Source organism: Petaurus breviceps, unplaced genomic scaffold (genome assembly GCF_028583685.1).
Source record: "Petaurus breviceps papuanus isolate PSGF00001 unplaced genomic scaffold, PetGlider_PUasm1.0 91133, whole genome shotgun sequence".
Lineage (NCBI taxonomy): Eukaryota > Metazoa > Chordata > Mammalia > Diprotodontia > Petauridae > Petaurus > Petaurus breviceps.
Window position 1 is genome coordinate 44,710,331 of NW_027187419.1, and position 20,539 is coordinate 44,730,869.

Here is a 20,539-nt window from a genome sequence, read left to right on the forward strand (position 1 = left end):
GGAGGCAAGATGGGTCTTATATACAGAAGGATTGTGGAAAGATTTAGGAGTGGTCTAGAGGAGGAGTTTGGTGAGGGTCTTGGGGAAGAGTCAAATGAGGTCAGACTCCAGTATTGGGAGATTAAGGGTGGGAAATAGCTGGAAGCTACCTGGAGATGACCTACAATGGAGCTTTAGGTTAGTTTAAGATGAACAGATTTGGGTATAGAAATTTTGAGAGGATCAAGGGTAGGGAGTAACTGGGTGATGGAGGGCCAAGCTAGTAACAGAGATTTGGGTCTAGTGATAATGAAAGGCTTATGACCTCAGGCAAATTCCTTATCAAGTGGGAAGATTCAAAGAGAGTTTAAGGGGGTTCCCAGAGTCTGTACCCCATCAGCAAGGGGTGGTTGTACCAAGAGGACCCTACTGTAGACATAGGGAAACTAAAGCCCATGTTCTGGCCTAGATGAATTTGTGACTTTATCTTAAAGGTTCTAGCTGGTTCTTCTGTTTTCTCTTTCTTTCCTGAACTTACATATCTGAACAAACATCCTGAGATGGATATGTCCAGACTTGGAGGCACTTAGATAAGTTGGGAGCTCCTGGGACCTCAGTTATTACTGGCTATGCTGTTCAAGGAATCCCTAACCAGCTCTTCCAATGTGCCTTGGAGAAGATGACTACTGAGAGAAGGATGGATCCGTTTCTTGGTTTGGCTTGTCAGAAGATGGAATGGACATAGAAAGAGATTCAGACAATACAGAACAAAAGTGAAGGTTAAATGTCAATTCAGCAGTCCAACAAAGTACTTTGTTTTGGTATTTAGGTATCAATTCCTGGGAGACCAGGACAGTAGTTGTCATTACTGATACTTTTAAAAGTCTTTGCTAATGCATGCTTCTGAGTCACTTGTATGTTAAACATTTCTTTTATGTGGAAGAAATAAATAGGTGTCCTATAATCCACTGTACATTGAGTAACTTCCTATTTCTCCCCTTTAGGGAGACACTAGACCAGATTAAACCTAAGCTTTAAGTGATTGATCCTAGAGTTCTGGGGTTGGGCTGTAAGGAGTGGAAGAGTTTGTGAGAGTCAAGTTAACAATCATCTATTAATTGCTTCAATGTGCTACGTACCGAGCTAAATGCTGGGGTCACAAAGAAAGATGAAAAACAGGGAGACAAGATGCAAATAATTATGTACAAGATAAATTGGAGGTGATCTCAGAGGGAAGGGATTATCAAGGAAAGCTTTCTTACAGAAGCTGGAATTTTAATTGGGTCAGCATGGTAGAGGGATGTTTTAGGGTAAGAAGGTCCTAGATAATGGGGAAAGTCTTAGTGTGAGAAAGCAGTTTAGAGAATTTAGGTTGGTGGTCTAGAGAAAAGTTAGAGCTAGATAAGTAGATCTGGGAATCATCTGAATAGAGATGATCATTGAAACCGTGGGAACTCCTAAGATTACCACTCATAACAGCATAGAGGGGAAAGAGAAGAGGGTCTAGGAAAGAAGCCTTGGGGATACCCATGGTTAGCAAGTATGACCTAGAAGATCCAGCAAAGGGGACTGAGAAAGTATAGTCAAATTAGGACTTTTTAGGCCAGGATTGGCTAAAGGAACAGGAGGAAAGGAACTTGATAAAAGAGAATAACATGGAGGTGAACTGGTTCACCATGGGTCAAGATGGGGAAAGAAGGAGAATATAGTCCATCAGTATAGGAATGATAGCCTGGGAAAGAATTGAGACATTGAGGGATTGCAGGTCAAAGTGAGGATGAACAGCAAGGAAGCAGAATGACAAAAGATTGTAATCAGATACAAGAATTTCAGAGTTGATGAAAAAAGAAGTGGAGTATTTGTAAGTGATGGCAAAATCAAGGGTTTGACCATGCCTGTGTGTAGCTAGTGAAGTAGGATAGAAGAAGATGTCATGAGAAATGAGTAAATTGAAGAACTGGGAGGTTAGGATGTTTGAGAAAGTATCTCCTTGTTCAATGGTAGGAATTGGGAAGGAGAGAAAGACCATGTGCTAGGCTCTGAACTCATTGAAAAAAAAAAAAGGAAAAAGTCCTGGAGTTTGAGCAATAATACTGAAAAAAATGGATAAATATGGATTGAATGACCTTCAAAAGAGCAGAGATTACTGAGTGATGGTAGTGTGGTGAGAGTCTGGAACTGGCAATTGTGAGTAAGGAGGGATTCTGACTTTTCCATCACAACTAATATTCACTGGGGAGGGAGTATTAGTGAAAGTGCAACCAGTGCTGGAAGGATTGGCCAGGGTTCCCATGTTATTAAGAGGGAACAAGGTCTCAGTGAGTCCCAGAATATGGAAGGAATTGAATGAAAAAGGAAAAAGTTTAAAATGAAAGCAAATTTGTTACCTGTGAAGCAGGCATTCAAGACAGCATAGTGGAAAGGATGGGTGGATCTTGAGTGACATATTACAGGGAGGAGTTCAGATTGAGCGGATGGGATCAAGAGAACAGGCAGTAGGGATTGGGGAGGAGGATTTATACAATGACAATTAGGGGTTCAAAATCACTGAAATGAGTGGAGTTTGCTAATCACGAAGGAATGAGTTTAAGTAGGTCAACATCATCCCCAAAGGGCCAGGAAGCCTGTGGAGGTGGGGGTAGGTTGAAGGGTGAGCCATGAGAGGTCTGATGAGATGGTTGATCCAGACATGTGCCCTTCTACTTGAAGTGAGGGTGGAATTGGGATAAGCTGGAGTTTATGGATTCCCAGGACAAGGAAAGGACAAGTTCTCCAGCTCTCTAGGGTCTAACTGCAGAGGTTATTTGTATTATTACAGCTTCTTAATTAGAATCATAGAACAACATGACTAAAAGGGACCTTCCTTATTATGTAGGTCACTCCCTCTGATTTAAAGCTAGAATATAGAGATTCACCCAGGTAAAATGTCTGACCCAGACCGATTCAGGCAAATAATGGCATAGTCAGGACTAGGACTCAGATCTCCCTATTCCCCAGTCCATTGGCCTTTCTCATACACAAGATAAGTGTCTTGTTATGATGATTTGGTTAAAATTCAACTAATGCTTATAAAGAGCCTACTATGGACAAGTATGAGAATATACAAATAAAAACCACACATTTCATGCCCTCAATGAAAGAGGAAATGGATTAAAATGGAGGGATGGGTATGTAAGAGGTGATATTATAGTATCTTGTTTTGTTTCCACAAAAGTTGTTGGAAGATAATCGATAGCTGTGGGGAAGCAGGCTTATCTTATTTTACTAAGATCATGGCCTTCCTGGAATTATGACAATGGCCAGAGGGAACTAGAAAGGTGGGGGTGTGGTAAAAAGTTCTGCTGGATAGTAGAGAGCTGGAGAACTTGTCCTTTTCTTGTCCTGGGAATCCATAAACTCCAGCTTATCCCAATTCCACCCTCACTTCAGTAGAAGGGCACATGTCTGGATCAACCATCTCATCAGACCTCTCATGGCTTACCCTCCAACCTGCCCCCACCTCCACCTGCTTCCTGGCCCTTTGGGGATGATGTTGACCTACTTAAGACCTACTCAGATGTCACACCTGATCACAAGTATCCTCACTACCAGGCCTATGTAATCTGCATATGTAGTGGGAATATAGGGAAATAAAGTGAGGAATTTGAGGAAGCATAATAAAACACCTTTCTCTGCACACTCTGTTTCTGAGTTCTTTCAGTGAGAAGGGGTTTGCTGTTCCTAAGAGCCACCAAGGAAGCAGTGGACAGCAGAAGCTCATCTGGGCTAACTCCCTGACCCTACCTGGAAAGTCCTGTGATCCCCACTAGCATGTTTCTCATAGGCATAAGAGAAATAAGGACCAGGGAAGGCCGGGTAAACTTGAGCAAGTTACTTAACCCCAATTGCTTTTAAAAAAATGTATTTGTTTTTAGTTTTCACCATTCACTTCCATAAGCTTTTGAGTTTTCAATTTTTTCCTCTTCCCCAAGACAGTGTGAAATCTGATAGAGGCTCTACATATACATTCATATTAAACATATTTTCACATTAGTCATGTTGTAAAGAAGTATTAGAACCAATGGCAAAAACCATGAGAAAGAAGAAACAAAACAAAAGAAAAAAGAAAGCAAATAGCTTGCTTCAATCTGCATTTGGATTACATAGTTCTTCCCCTGGATGTGGACAGAATTTTCTGTCATGAGTCTGTTGGAGTTATCTTATATACTTGCATTTCTGAGAAGAGCCAAGTCTATGAGAGTTAGTCATTGCACAATGTTGCTGTTACTGTATACAGTGTTCTCATAGTTTTGTTCACTTCACTCAGTATCAGTTCATAAAGGTCTTTCCAGGATTTTCTGAAGTCTGCCTGCTCATCATTTCTTATAGCACAATAATATTCCATCACAATCATATACCACAACTTGTTCAGACTTTCCCCAACTGATGGACATCCCCTCAATTTCCAGCTTCTTGACACTACAAAAAGAGCTGCTGTAAATATTTTTGTACATGTAGATCCTTTCCCCCTTTTTATGATCTCTTTGGGATACAGACCTAGAAGTGGTATTGTTGGGTCAAAGGGTAAGGAGAAGGTTTTTGAAAGGCTGAGATACTAATAATTATGATAGCTGACACTTACAAAGAGTTTTATATATATTGTGTCATTTCAACCTCACAATAACTCAGTGAGGTATTGCTACCCACATTTTCTAGATGAGAGAATTTAGTCTTACAAAGGTTTAAATAATTTGTCCAGGGCCATATAATTATAGTATCAGTGGTATCAGAAACAGTATTATGAACCCTTCTCTCCTAACTCTATGTCCAACACTCTATCCACTCTATCCACACTGCCTCTGAGAAGATGGGGGATCACTTGTGTAAGAGAATGGAAAGAGAAGATGGAATGCTGAGTTGGGGAAATGGTTAATAGTCTAATTTGTCCATAACAGAATAAAGGGAAATAATATTAAATAAGACTGGAAAAATAGGTTAAAGTCACACTGTAGAGGTCCTTGAATTCTAGGCTGACAAGTTTATATTTTGTCCTATAGAAAACAGTGAGCTGGGGCAGCCAGGTGGCGCAGTGAGTAAGAGCACCGGCCCCAAAGTTGGGAGACCTGGGATCGGTTCTGGGCTCAGATACTTGGCACCCACACAAAAATAACTGGCCATGTAACCTTGAGCAAGCTACTTAACCCCAATTGCTTTAAAAAAAATAAAAGAAAAAAAAAACAGTGAGCCACTGAGAATTTTTAAGCAAAAGAGTTATTTGGTCTGATCTATACCTAAAAAGACTATTTTGTCTGCTATATGGAAAACTGGGCCTGCTGGGTGGCACAGTGGATACAGTGCTGGGCCTAGAGTCAGGAGAAGATAGGGGCAGGATGTACAGAACTCATCTCCCTGAGTCCAAATTTGACCTCAGACACTTATTAGCTGTTTGACTCTGGGCAAGTCATTTATCCCTGTTTGCCTTAGTTCCTCCTCTGTAAAAATGAGGTGGAGGATGAAATAGGAAACATTACAATATCTCTGCCAAGAGATATTTCAGTGAGACAAAACTGAAAAATGACAACAACAACAAACATGGAAAATTAATTAAAGAAGGGAGAGATTAAAAACAGGAAATTGATCAGGCAGCTATTCTGATAGTTTAGGTGAAATGTGATGAAGACATGGACAAGGGCATTGACAATGTGAGTGGAGAAAAGGAGATGAGTGGATTTAAAAGACTCAGCGAGTAAGAGCACCGGTTCCAGTGTTGGGACGACCTGGAGATCGAATCCCGGGCTCAGACACTCAGCACCACACCCAGAAATAACTGGCCGGGTAACCTTGAGCAAGTTACTTAACCCCAATTGCTTAAAAAAAAAAAAGACACTGCAAAGGTATTATCAAAGAACCATGGCAACATTGAATGTGGGGAAGGGTGAAAGAGAAGAAAGAGTCAAGAATACTTTTTGGGGTTGAACTAGGTGATTGGAAAGATAGTGTTGCCTTCTAGAGAAAAAGAAGTTTGGAGGAGAGAAGGAATCTGTGGGAAAAAGATAGTATTCATTTTGTACATATTGAGTTTGAGATATTAATAAGAATCCCAGAAAGAAATATCCAGTAAGTATTTGTCTAGTCCTGAGACTAGAGCTCAGGAGAGAGATTAGGGCTACTACATATACAGAGGTTTGGGACTCATTCATGTAGGGATAATATTTGAACTCATGGTAGTTGATAAGATCACAAAAGTAGAGTATAGACTAAAAAGAGAAGAGGAACTAGGATAGAAGCTTGAGAATTATTTGTGTTTAGGAGGCAAGAGATAGATGATGAACCAGCACAGGAGACTGAAAAAGAGTAATCAATTAGATAGAAGGTAATCTAGGAGAAAGTATTATCACAAAAATCAAAGGAGAAAATGTCCAAATGGTGGTCAGCAGTGCCAAAAACTACAGAAAAGTGGGGTATAAGGACTGAGAAGAACTACTAGATTTAGCAATAAAGCAAGTATGGGTGACCTTGGAGAAAACAACTTTCCTTGAATCATGGGGTTAAAAGCCATCTTGGAAAGGGCTGCAGAGAAGAGAAAGTGGAAGCATTTAGAAAAGATAGCTTTTTCTAATAGTTTGCCAATGAATGTGAGAGAGAATACCAAAACTCCATGAGATAGTAGGGTAAAGTGTAGTTTTTCTTTTTTTTTTTTCCCCGTATCAGTTATTTTGTGAAAGAAAACACAGACCAAAAAAAAAAAAAACCTACCACAAAAAAATAAAGTGAAAAATAGTATGCTTTGATCTGCATTTAGACTCCATCAATTCTTTCTTTGGAAGTCGATAGCATTTTTCATAATGATTCCTTTGGAATTGTCTTCAATCACATTGCTGAGAATAGCTAAGTCATTCACAGCTGATCATCATACAATAATGCTGTTATTGTGTACAATATTCTCCTGGTTCTACTCACTTCACTTTGCATCAGTTCATGGAAGGCTTTCCAGGTTTATTTGTGAAATAATACTGCTTGTTATTTCTTACAGCACAGTAGGATTCTATTACAATTATGTAGCACAACTTGTTTGGTCATTCTCCAATTGATGGACATTCCTTCAATTCCCAATTCTTTGCCACCAGAAAAAGAGCTGCTGAGCTCCTTGAGAAAGCATGGAGAGTGACTTGGAGGCTGACATTTTATGACTTGGTAGAGATGGATGGAGTGAACTTCAAAGGAAGAGTTTTGTAATGATGGATATAGAGGAAATGTTTGGAAGTATCAGTGGGAAGCAAGGAGAAAGTCTTTCAGCCTACTTGAATTAGCAAGCAGAGAATGAGAAACAGAGCAATCTATACTGGAGAGAGTGTCCAGGATGCAGTATCTTCTGGAGAAAAGCCAAATTTTCATGAATGTCAGAAGAATGAAAAAGTGTAAGATGAAGATGTAGAAGGGAAAAGACACTCCAGCTTGAGCATAATTGAAGGGAAAAAGGAACCACTGAAAGGGCTCAGTTCCACACATTCTCAATGGGATAAGAGATCTAAGATGAAGGATGTTTGTTAACAATAGAGTTTATTAACAATGGAGTTAATACAAAATATTCCAGAGGGAACAATGGAATGTTAGGACAGAGGAACATGTGGACTATGTTCATTTATTTATTTATTTTTGCTTTTGGAAGGCAATTGGGGTTAAGTGACTTGCCCAAGGTCATACAGCTAGTTTTTGTGGTAAGTGGCTGAGGTCACATTTGAACTCAGGACCTCCTGACTCCAGGGCTGGTGTTCTATTCACTGTGCCACCTAGCCGCCCCAACATATGGATTATGAAGGGCCAAAGATGAAATGAAAAGGGATGAGAGGTTGGGTAGAGGTAGCAGGGTTAAAGAATCTTTGCCTCAACAAATGGTGACTCTGAATCGCAGGAATTGGGATCAGGAAGTCAGTTTGCCACTATGGTGAAAGAACCTACCTCCAGGGTTCTGAAATGACTGAGCACAGCATGACACAGAGGAGCTGGAGGTGAGGGTGGGGGAAATGTATCTAGTGGAGGAAGGGTGTGAGGGTGGAGGAGGGTAGGTAGCATGGAGGATAGAAGTAACATGGGATTCTAAGCAGATATCTGAATTAGTAAACACCAGATAACCAGTGAATACCATTTCCCTGGGCTAGACTGAACTCACAGTTTGCCAGATATGACAATTTCCTGAAGATGTCCTTAATATACACTTAAAGAGAGACTCCACAAGTACAATAAGCATCTGGCTGCAGACCTGAGCCTTCCAAAGTGGAAGCCCTCTAGAACCTTTGGCCCCACCCTAAAAACTCAGCTCCTGTGGAGGATAAGAATCCCCTTTGGCCCAAAGCCTCTCCTGCTTCTGGCTCCCTGAGGCTAGGTATGTCTTATGGTTTACTCACTATGATGATTAAGATGATTTATCATTGCTTCTGAGCAATTGTCCAAGGAACACTTCCTCTGTAGTTTTTTTTTTTTTACTTTCCTTTCAAACTGTACACCATTTGGCTAGACTTAGGATAATAATTAAAGTATCCAATTTGCTAGATTTCAGCAGGACAAGAAATAGTTATCTTTATGTCTACTCTATGGAGCAATCTCCTGAAAGCAGTTATAGTAGATCCCATCATCATCACTTTCTTAGACTTTCTAAGTTACCTTGTGCATTCGTTTCAGTTGTGTCCAACTCTTCATAACCCCAGTTCGGGTTATGTCACCAAAACACTGGAATAGTTTGCCATTTCAGTCTCCAGCTCATTTCACAGATGAAAGAACTGAGGCAAATAGGGTCAAGTGACTTGCCCGAGGTCACACATGTAGTAAGTATTTGAGGCTGGATTTGAATTCAGGTGTTCTTGACTCTAGGTCCAGAGTTCTATCCACTGAATCACCTAGCTTTCCCTGTGCCCCTATGCCTAACCCTTAAATTCTCCTCTGGGCTCAGTCCCCTTCATTTTTCTTTCTTTCTGTTTGTTTTTTTCTTTTTTTTCATTTTTCTATAAAATAAATTATCTGAATCATCTTGGAGATGCATATGTTGGAGGACAGACACTCAAGAAGTCCCAGTCTTAACATTTTCTTTCCAAACTATTCCTACTTTTCTATAAATCCATGGTCCTGATAAATCATTGAGACATGATCTATCTCTACTTTGCTTATACCTTACACTGTGGCAGTGTTGTATCGTAGAAACAACCTTGAACTTGAAGTTAAAAAAATCTCCACATAGCTTGGGTTTGAGTTTATTGGTTCTGCCTAGCTGTGCATTAATTGCTTCTCAGGGTTACTATGAGAAAAATAGATTTACAAGATTTCTATAAATCTAAACGCTTATTATGAGTTCATCAGATAAGAATCCTTCTAATTCCCCTCCTCCCCTAAATACACACAACAGAAGTGAATTCACCATTTTGAGGACTCACAATGGGGGTAAGGCAAAACAACATTATATTGGTTTATAGAAAATAGAGTTTAGGGTTTGAAGTAGACCTAATCCCTCAGTTTAATAGATAATCCACAATTTCATCCTTAAATAAACTTTTAATCAAATAATCTACCTTACATCACCTCTTGAAAGGCAGATTAATTGCTTGCTGGTATATGCAGAATTTAGAAGAGTGGGCAATTGGCCAATAAGTGTTAAAAGGCTGGGGAGGTCTGTGAGGCCTCATAACTCAGAATAACTCTTCCCTTGATCCACAGAACATTCATTCTCCTCTGAAATACACAGGACAACAAGTGTATGGGAAAGCTTAGGTCAGCTAAAAATATGACATCTACTAATGACTGAAGCAGGAGAGAAGTATTAGGAATTAATGAATAATGTTGAGAGAGAAGCAAATGGATGGATATACAGACAGGCAAGAGCCCATTTATTAAAAATCCCTTTCATAAAAACACTTTGTAAACTTTCTTCTCAACAAGCCTTGTTTATACATTTGTAATAATCAATCTTGGGACCAGGAAAGAGCTGAAGAGCTGGGCTTAACTCTTTTTCCTAAAGAAGTAGGTACTATGAAAGTGTAATGTGGTTTACATTGTCAGATGTTGCTGTATTCATTCACTTTGCTTAACTAGTTCTCTGTTACAAAAGAAGGCTCACTGGGAGTGGGGATGTGAGGGGTGGGCTTTACAAATAATAAAAATGTATTTATAAAACTTAAGAATGAGAAAAATAGATATATGGACATTAGCTTACGCAAAACATAAAGGGAAAAGTAAATCTAGGGGAAAAGAAAATGATCCCAAAACCTCAAATAAATCATTTTTTAAATTATTTGCAATAATTTTTTCTTCCATTGCACTTAGGTATATCTAATTCTTGTGTCTGAAGCTTTCTCTTAGAAGGGCCCATATATACTTTAGGAATATCTATACTTTTCTGGTTCATTTTCTTCTCCCAGGTATATGCTCATTAATCCAGGTGGTTTCTCTAGTTGCCCAAAAGTGGAGGAATGGGGAGTAGATCCAGTTTGGTGGGGTGAAGACACAGACCTTTTGAAAGACTTGGGCCTGCATCAAGGGAGAAGCAGATCCTTCTACACATGTATACATCCCCTGAGGAGAGAACCAGACATATGTTCATGATAGATTTTTCAAGGTTTTTGAATAAGGATAATGGGAAAACAGAACTACTTTTCAGATAGAATCTAAGCTTTTATAAAATTGGCAATGTCAAGAGGCTATAGTAGTATAGGTTTAGAAGGTCTCTGTGATCTGACTTATTTTACTTTTATCTTCATTTTTCTTTGTCTTTAATCTCCCTCTAAATATTTCACTCTGGCTTTTATTGATATATGGCTATTACAAAATGACTCAGTCCACCATTCAAACCTTAAATCACACATTTCATTAAAACACCTATAAAATATTTATTATTTCAATTTATGAAATTATGCCCTTTGCAATAATTGCCTTGGGGTATGAGCATAAAGTTTAAAAATATTCAGTAAGTTATATGAAACTATAAAAGCCTTTAGCTCTAAGATAAATGTGCGCTTTAAACATTAAACAATTATTTAAATCATTTTTAAAAGTAACTTGGACAAAATATTCTTTCCTAAGGGGAAGCTAGTTTAAATAGATGGATCTCTTATCAAAGTCTTAAAGACAGCCAGCCGATGCTTTTTCTGAACCAGGATGAGCAGAGTTACATGAACAAAAGCCCTCCACAGTTGGTCCCCCTGAAGTCTCTAGTTCCTAGTAGATGGAATTTGGGAGCTGTAAGTGGGAGTGCCTAGCCTGATCTTAATTGCAGCATTGGTGCACAGGGAAAAAGAAAGGTAATCACCAAGGTAACCAAAGCTCAAACCACTTAAGTCTTCCTAGTCAACACTTACAATTCTTGGAAACAAATGGCCAGTTAGTTCAGGTCCTCCAAGAACCAGTTCAGTTACATACTTTCAAAGTTTGGTATTTCAGAGAAGAAGGAGAAAATAGTTTTAGGTTTTAGCATGATTTTTCAGACCTTCTAAATTCTGTTTCTGTTCTGGGCAAATATTTGTACTTTGCGCTGCCACCACTGACTTCATTGAACCCACTAGAGGCTAATCATCATTTACTACTGCTGATCTTTGCCACTTTGCTATAGAGATAATGAGCTTAGGAAGCTCTGAGAAGCCTCTTTGGTTTTAATCAGTCACATAGAGTCATGGTTATAATAATCGTGCCTATTGTTCAGGATATTATTTTGGGGATGGAAAAAAACACAGGTGCTTTAGAAATAGGTAGAGGAAGAAAGTAAGTTGTTAGATTTTTAACCAGTATAAAGGTAGACCTGAGAAACCACTTTGAGGAAAAGTCATAGAGATAAAGGAATTTACAAACCAGAACCTTTCCTAAGGAGACATTTAGATCAATTCCTAGGCCAGATTATACCCACACCACCCAAAATTAGTAGCTGAGTCTCCAGGATAGTGACTCCACAATTGGAATATTTAAATATTTAACCATGATCTTGACCAAGCAATTTTTCTTTATGCCTAATTTAAAGTTCTCTCATTAGGGAACATTGTTGATACCTTTCTTCAACAAATTCTTTATTCTAAAAAACAATTTCTAACTCAGACTTTTCTACAAGTTTCGGCCATGTCTGTACGTAGTTGGTGAGCTATACTGAAACTCAGACAATTCATTCTTCTTGGTCATCTTTGCAATAAATTCTATTGACCACAGCTGCATTGATTAATGTGCTTCCCCCCCCCCCAATAAAATGTGGAGGTAGAAGACATGACTAGATTAGCTCAACTGCATTGATTCTTTTTACATTTATGCATAAAATTCAAATCACCCCAATTCCTTTAACTTTTTTTCATAGTGTAACTGGGGCCTGATGAACATGAACATTATGTTAGGCCAATAAAATACCCATAGGGAAGAGGTTAGGCAGCCTCCTTCCCGATTTGATGGAAGGACCCTGTTCCCTAATTTGAAGAATGGACGGATATTCTGTAACTTGGTTATGGTAAGTTAGCTATATGATGAAGATACAGATTTTTGATTGCCTACATAGCCAGAACTAGGGTACGTTGAAAAGATGATCATCATTTCTTTCTTGTGGTCAAGTGAAGAGGAAAGGACTAACTCCTTGAAGGTGAGAAAGGTTTAGGGCTTTTATCTTTCCACTGGGTCCCTGAGTGCATGACCAGCCTGTTGTTTCTATCTCTCCTGTCTGTTTTTCCTAATTCTAGCTGAAGAAGTATTGGAAACGGGTACAGCCAGGGGATGGGGAATCTCATTTTAAGGAGATTAATTCTGTGAAGTTTGGTTTCAGTGAAAAGGATACACTTGAGGACCTAGATGACTACATGTGGTCTCAAGGTAGCAGGTTCCCCACCGGGGGTAAAACTTTGTAAATTTTGAAATGTCACAATGGTGAGCCATAAGAGGCGAGCCTAAGATTTGCTGGAAGTCAGATAGTGAGAAGTGAAATCTTGTGATCTGTTTAATCCAGCATAGACTTGAAGGAGTGACAGTGATTCATTCATTGGTGATGGTGAATTTGGAAGTGAATCTGAGTGAGGGTCAATGGATGGGAAATGCATTGTAAAAACAGTGTTAAGTTTGAGCTTCACTTTCCCTAGAGACCAAGGTGGTTAGAAGAGAGTGTTCCCCAAGTGTTTGGGACCCCTATCATTGTCTATCTGCAGTGCCTGCAGAAGATATATTTATGTACTGGTAGACTAATTCAAAGTCCATCCAACTGCATGTTTTAGTCTGAACAACAGGCATTCTTCATGTATTTGTTATATTTATAGCTGAGAAGAACTTGGAATATTTTAGAGTTTGATGAAATTAGCACATTATCACCTGCAAGCAGAATTAATCAACAAGCACTTCTAAGTATCTACTATATGGCAGGCATTGTGCTAGGCACAAGGGATAAAAATATGAAGAATAAAACAATCCTTATTCTCAAGAAGATTATATTTTAACAGAGAAGATGAATGTATTAATATATGAAGAATAAATATGAAGTCAATACATATAGATAAATCCAGAATAGTTAAATATAAGGTAGGTTGAGAGAGACAACACCAGAAGCTGGAGGTGGGGTGGGGAGTGGGAAAGCAGAAACATCTGGAGAACTTTACCATTTATGTTGTATGGACTCTTTCTTATATTTGAACCCTTCATAGAATATTTTCCACAACAAGATTTAATACCTTTGGTGAGTATACTTTCCTGTTTTATCCTTCCATGGATGTTGGTAATTAAAGGATCATTGAACAAAGTTACTTCTATGGTTGTATTTATTTAGTCTTGTATAACCTTAACACATGCATGTGGGAGATACCTTGAAGGATTGTAGCCTTTAAAGTATTGTTCTGTTCTACTAAGCCATTTACTTCTTAATTAGTGGGAAATGACAAATACTTTCTACATTTTTTAGTTGGTTGGGTGACTATGAAGTTGTGATTGCTGTGGAAATTCACTCATGAAAGTTTGCCTGCTCCCTTCCCTTATTTTCTATTCAGTTTTACTCTTAATATGAGTTTTGGTCATTGTCATAAAGATTTTATAGACAGGAGAAAGAAGGCACATAGATCATAGTTGCTGATGTACTTTAATTGCCTTTTGGGAGTGATAATATTATCTGTATGGGTTTTTTTCCCCCCAAGGCATTCGATATCTTCCCTTTTTTCAGCTAGCCTGAAAATCACTCCCTCAATGATTGCATCGTTGTTTCACCCCCACCTAGCATGGATTTTTGTCTTTGGTCTGGTTCAGACTTCATCTTAGGTGTCAGTTTTGCTTCCTGATATAACACATTGGGTGCTGAAGTGTTGGAGTCCAAAAATGGTGATTCAGCTATATTGATGATAAGAATAGATTGCTATAGAAATGCTAGCAAATACATACCCTTTTTTTGTCTGTTGTCTTCCTTCCAATTTAATTTAAAAATGATATTGGGATGATCTGATTTAGTTTGTCTGATGCCAAACTTTTTTCTTTTCTTCTTAGTTTTATTGACGTATTTTGCTTTTCTATCACATTCATTTCTGAATATACTTTTCCCCAGTTTCCTCTACATTGAACTATCTCTTGTAACAAAGATTATTTTACAATTTATCTAAAAGTTCATTGACTGAGTATGAGAATCAGTTTTGTTTTATTGTTCTTTTCATTTACATTGTTGTAATCATTGTGTACATTGTTTTCCTGACTCTGCTTAACTTACTTTACTTTGCATCAGTTCATATAAACTTTCACATGCACAATTCTCTCTTTATCGTCATTACTTTTTTTGGCACAGCAATATTCCGTGTACTACAATTTATTTAGCCATTCTTCAGTAGATAGGTACCCACCTTTTTTCCAGTGTTTTGCTACCACAAAAAGTGCTGCTAGAATATTTGGGTACTTTCTGTCTTTGACCTTCTTGGGTTATAGGTCCAGCAGTGGTATCTCTGAGACAAAGGTAATGGACATTTTAGTTATTTTTGAAACATAATTCTAATTATTTCTCAGAAAGGTAAGATCTCTCAATTTATGCATTCATTTAATCATTTATTCGACAAACTGTTATTAAGTACCAGTATATTATCCAATATTATCCAATGCTGGGTACTGGGGATACCAAGGCATAAATGAAACAGACTTTGCTCTCAAGGAACTTATTTTCTTTCTTTTTTTTTTTTTTTTGGTGAGGCAATTGGGGCTAAGTAACTTGCCCAGGGTCACACAGCTAGTAAGCGTCAGATGTATGGTCAGAGGCCAAATTTGAATTCAGGTCCTCCTGACTTTAGGGCCTGTTCTCTATCCATTGTGCCACCTAGTTGCCCCTGCAACTTATTTTCTATTGGCATCACAATAGAAGTTTAAACATATATATGTATACACACATATGATAATAACTATGTTGCTAATACAATCAACTTGTGATTCCAGATCTTTTGCTGCTGTATTTCTGTTAGATATAGTTGACCTTTGAGTAGCTCCCTTTAGAGAAATGACAGTAGTTATGGATGAAAGCCAGGGTATAATCTTGAGAATCACAAATAGGATTTTCCTGGCCCAGTAGGTTGGTGGCTACTACTTATATCTGTAAGGATTGCCTGAAGATTGTTAGGGTCCCTGAAGCCTACTAAATGTTGGTGTACACTACAAACTGTGCTTTAAAAAATCATATGCAATAGGAAAGAAAGAAACATAGAAAAGGCAGTTTTTATTTTGACAAGAAACTATCTGCACCCATATTATAAAAAAGAATGAGGGGAAGGATGGAGGGAGGAAGAGAGGAAGGAAGGAAGAAGGAAAACATGCTCAATATGCACTCTGACTCTATCGTCTCTCTATCTGGAGGTGGGTAGCATGTTTCATCATGAGTCCTTTGGATTTGTGGTTGGTTATTATGTTGATCAGAGTTTCTACATCTTTCAAATTTGTTTATCTTTACAATATTGCTGTTATTATATAAATTCTTCTAATTTTGATCACTTCACTTAGCATTAGATCATACAATTCTTCTCAGGTCAAAACCAAAAGGTTTGTATATCATATAATAGACAACATTGATGATATCAATAACAATCATAATAGTTCAGTTTTCTACTGTGCTTTATAGTTTATGAAGTGCTTGTGAGACAATATTCTGTTATGAAAGTTGGCTGTTTTGACAAGAAACTATCTGTACCCATATTATAATCTGACATAAAATAGCTGTGAGAGCATAGTAGAGCCACTAGACTGAAAGATATATTTGGTTTTAAAATAGTGGATTGGTATCTAAGAACAGAGAAAAGCTGAGCAGCTCATTGTTTCAGGGAACCATGAAGCTGACCATCTGGTCCAAGGAAAGCCATTTCCAGAAGAAAAGCCTAGGATGAAAGCCTGGTTTTCACTCATGCTAAGAAATCAGATATTACTTTACCTGTACATTTATTTACAGAATTAAAATTCATAGATCATAGTGCCATAGGATTTTGGCTACTGTTTGATATTCAAAATCCTCAATAACCTATCCCCCTCCCACCTTCTAACACCTTACTAACATGTACTGTAGTCTAGTAACACTAGCCTCCTGAGTGTTCCACAAATGACATATTCCATTTCTTGTCTCCAGGCATTTTCTCTAACTGTCCCCATTCATGGAAGGTTCTCTCTTTATTCCAACAACTTATTTCTCGGGCTTCCTTTAATAAAATCCAACCTTATATAACCATCTCTCTTAATTCTAGTGCCTTCCCTCTGTTAATTTGTTTCCTATTTATCTTGCATGTAACTTACTCTTTGTATATTTGTTTGTATGCTGTCTCCTCTGTTAGATTGTAAACTCCTTGAGGACAGGGATTGTTTTTGCCTTTTTTCATATCCCCAGTGCTTAGTACAGCATCTGAAACATAATAGATGCTTACTAAATGTTTATTGTTTGATTGGATCCTAGTTCAGGAAATTCAAACTTGGCATTTATTCACATAGTGAATGGCCATGAAAGACTTCAGTTTGCTCATCTGTAAAATAGTCTCATAGATTACATCTTTGGTCTTCAGCTTCCTTATTTTTTAAATAATCTTTAAAAATTTATTTTACCTCAGAAATAATCTAGTTTAATTTATAATTAGTTTGTTAAATATAATAAATTTATATGTGTATAATATATTATTATATATAATATGTACATGTAATATGTAATAATTATATCAGTTTATATATATATATATATATGTATACATGTATATATAAAATTTGTTTAATTTATAATTTAGGGAACTGAAGCTCCCAAAAGTCAAGTAACTTGACCAAAGTCATGTAGTTAGTTATGAAAAAAGCCAAGAAATGGATTCAAGTCTTCTGACACCAAATCCAAGACTTTTTTCATCACAGCATCCTGCTTTCTGTGATGTGGTAGAACAAGAGGGTTACCCAATCATGGTATCACATTTCAGCATTGTTACTTCTTTATATACACTAATGTGAATGAATCCATCAATTTGGCAAGATTCCATATTTGACCTTTGTAGTTCATGTCTGGAAAGGCTCTTGCTTTCTAATCAATTGGCATACTAAAGGAAGGGAAATTAATTTTGTTTATTAGCCTAAGTGAAATAATCAATCAAGAAATATTCATTGAACACTTAGATTCTGAGGATAAAAATAATTTTAATGTTAATCATCTGCCCTCAATGGGCATATAACTTAGTGGGAGAGATAAACTATAGTATATACATGAAAAGTTAAAGAACCATATTAGCTAAATGACAATTAGAAAGATAACAAATAAACAATAAGGAAAATATAATGAGAAAAGATTCAAAATATGAAATAATTAAATATTTTGCTTTAAAAGGCATTTCCAATGGTTTGGGTTGACTAGGGGAGGCATGAAGTAAGGCAGAGATAATCTATATTCCTCTATCACTACAGATAATAGAGTATTGACTCACTATATTTATTTTTCCTTTATCTAAGTGGTCAATCAAGTTCAGTTCTATACACAGTCTGGGTCCTGCCTTGGCACTCTATCAGGGTCAAGAAGGATGGTGCGGAAAGAGAATTATCAGCTGCTTGAGTTATATGTGTATATGCATACACATGTACATATACCCATGTTTATATACATACACATATCATATGTATGTAATATTATTTATTATAAATCTGATCACTAAACATAGTGCTCAGTTTATTTGCTTAGACGCTGGTGGTTTCTTGAAAGAAATGATGTTATGCCTGTTGATATTTTCAAATAGACATGGTTAAGATTCCAGTTGTGGCTTTTTCTTAATAATAAAAATACTGAAGAAATGCTGTCTGATCTCCAGGATCAAGTGAGCTTTAAGGAAAAGAGTAGCTCTTTTTTCTGAAAGACTCAAAGATTAGGTGTGGGGTCAAAGAGGCAAAGCCATAAAAAATGATAGGTTCTCTGAAAAGAATAAATGAAAATACTTTACACATTTACTTTATGGTTAAGACTTTTGCTGTACTGCTGTTCCTCAAACAAGATACTCCATCTTTTTCACTGAATGTTTCCACCTCTGGAATTCTCTCCCTCCTTATCTCCACCTCCTAACTTTAAATCCCAGGTAAAACCCTACATTCTAGATGAAGCCTTTCCCAATTCCCTTAAAAACTAGTGCATTCCCTCTCTCATTGTCTCAAATTTATCTTGTCTATAACTTGTTTGAACATAGTTGTTTATAAGTTGCTCCATGATTAGACTGTGACCTCTTTAAGAGTAGGCTCTGGTTTTTTTTTTCCCCTTTTCCTTGTATCCTCAGGTCTTAGCATAGTACTTGGCATACAGTGGGATGCTTAATAAATGCTTGTAGACATAACTAATGGAAAAAGTGTTGGACTTGGAGTCCGGAGACTTGAGTTCAAGGCCTGGGCCCTACCACTTAGTAGAGATGTGACTTTGAGCAAGTCATGTCACATTCTAATTTTTTCATTCAACTTCAAAAAGGAGATAGACACAAAATATTGTACTGCAACAACCTCACAGAGTTGAGGAAGCACTCTATAAACCATTAAGCAAATAGTATAGAAATATGTGCTATTATTATTAACCTTTCCAGAAACTCTTGTATACTCAGAACATAAACTTTGAAAATCAAATATATATAAAATGTATACAGACACAAACATATGTGTGAGTATAGATAGATATAGATGGATAGACATATCTATATCTATACTTTCTCTTGTGTCTAAATACAGTCCTGAAAAAATCAACTCAATTAGGTAGCTCATCTTTGAAAAATTTTTCTTTGAAATACTTATCAATATTTTCATCTGCTTGATTTAATCAATCTTTGTTTGATACAAAACCAGGTTTTTGCTTATGTTCTTTAGTCCAGCAGGAGTTGAAAGAAAAAGCCTTTTCATTGAAAAAAATATTTTATTACCTTGCCTGTTTCAAGGAAGTGGTAATTCACATGAGATTAAATCTACTTGATTTTAGGGTTTGCTTCAATCTGAAAGGTGATGCTTAGCAAGAGAATAGAACAAGAAAGAATTTGATCAAGGGAGAAAAGTGAGGAACATATATAACTTTCCAGTTTTCCCTTAGTCAGCTCCTTAGCCTGATGGTAGATTCTGTGATTGCTCAGAACAATAGGCAAAGCCAGTTAAAATGTAAGCACAAACATTCCAAGGCCAAATATACTAGCCTTTGCCCCACCCCCATTAGGTCCTAATGGGATTGTCTAATACAGTCTCTATCACCTATCCATTCATGAAGATAATTTATGTGTTTACTGAGTAATGTTCCAGAACAAAACGGAATCATTTAATACACCTCTTTAGTAGGTTCTTAGAAAGCCAGGAGACTGTAAAGGGAAAACTCTTTCTGTAAAGGGGAAGAAAAGTTCCATGTAGGGCTTTTCACTTTTGACAAATGCATTTTTTAAAACTAAAACATAACATGCTAAATTCATCAGTCATTGATACAAATATATTTGGTGATGAGTAATTGATGTTTGAGTTTCATAAGATGGAGCTATATTCTAACAGTCTCACTAAATACAAAAAAAGTAACACTTTGAAGTCAAGAACACTGATGAATAGGGTAATAACACCTACCTCAATGGTCCCTCAGTGGGCTCAAAGAGGGAATGTACCTCTTTCAGAACCTAACTAAATGGCTCCCTAGATTTTAGATAAAAGGCCCTTAAATCTATTTCTTATACTTTTCTATTCCCCGCTCTTGTTTTCTAGAATATCAGAGGACAGTTCTGGATGTATAGCACCATCAATTCTATTTGATTGTTTTATTTTACTTGTCAGTATTAATATTGTTAGTCTAGGGGCAGCCAAGTAGCACTGTGAGTAAGAGCACCGGCCCCAGAGTCGGGATGACCTAGAGATCGAATCCCGGGCTCAGACACTTAGCACCCACCCAGAAACACCTGGCCGTGTAACCTTGAGAAAGTTACTTAACCCCAATTGCTTAAAAAAAATATATATTGTTAGTCTATGCACACTTGTGGTCAGTCAGTCCATAAACATTATGAAGCACCTGGTTAAGCACTATGAATAAAAGGAAAAGCAAAAGATAGTACCTGCTCTCAAGGAACTCACAGTCTAATGGTGTGTGTGTGTGTGTGTGTGTGTGTGTGTGTGTGTGTGTGTGTGTGTG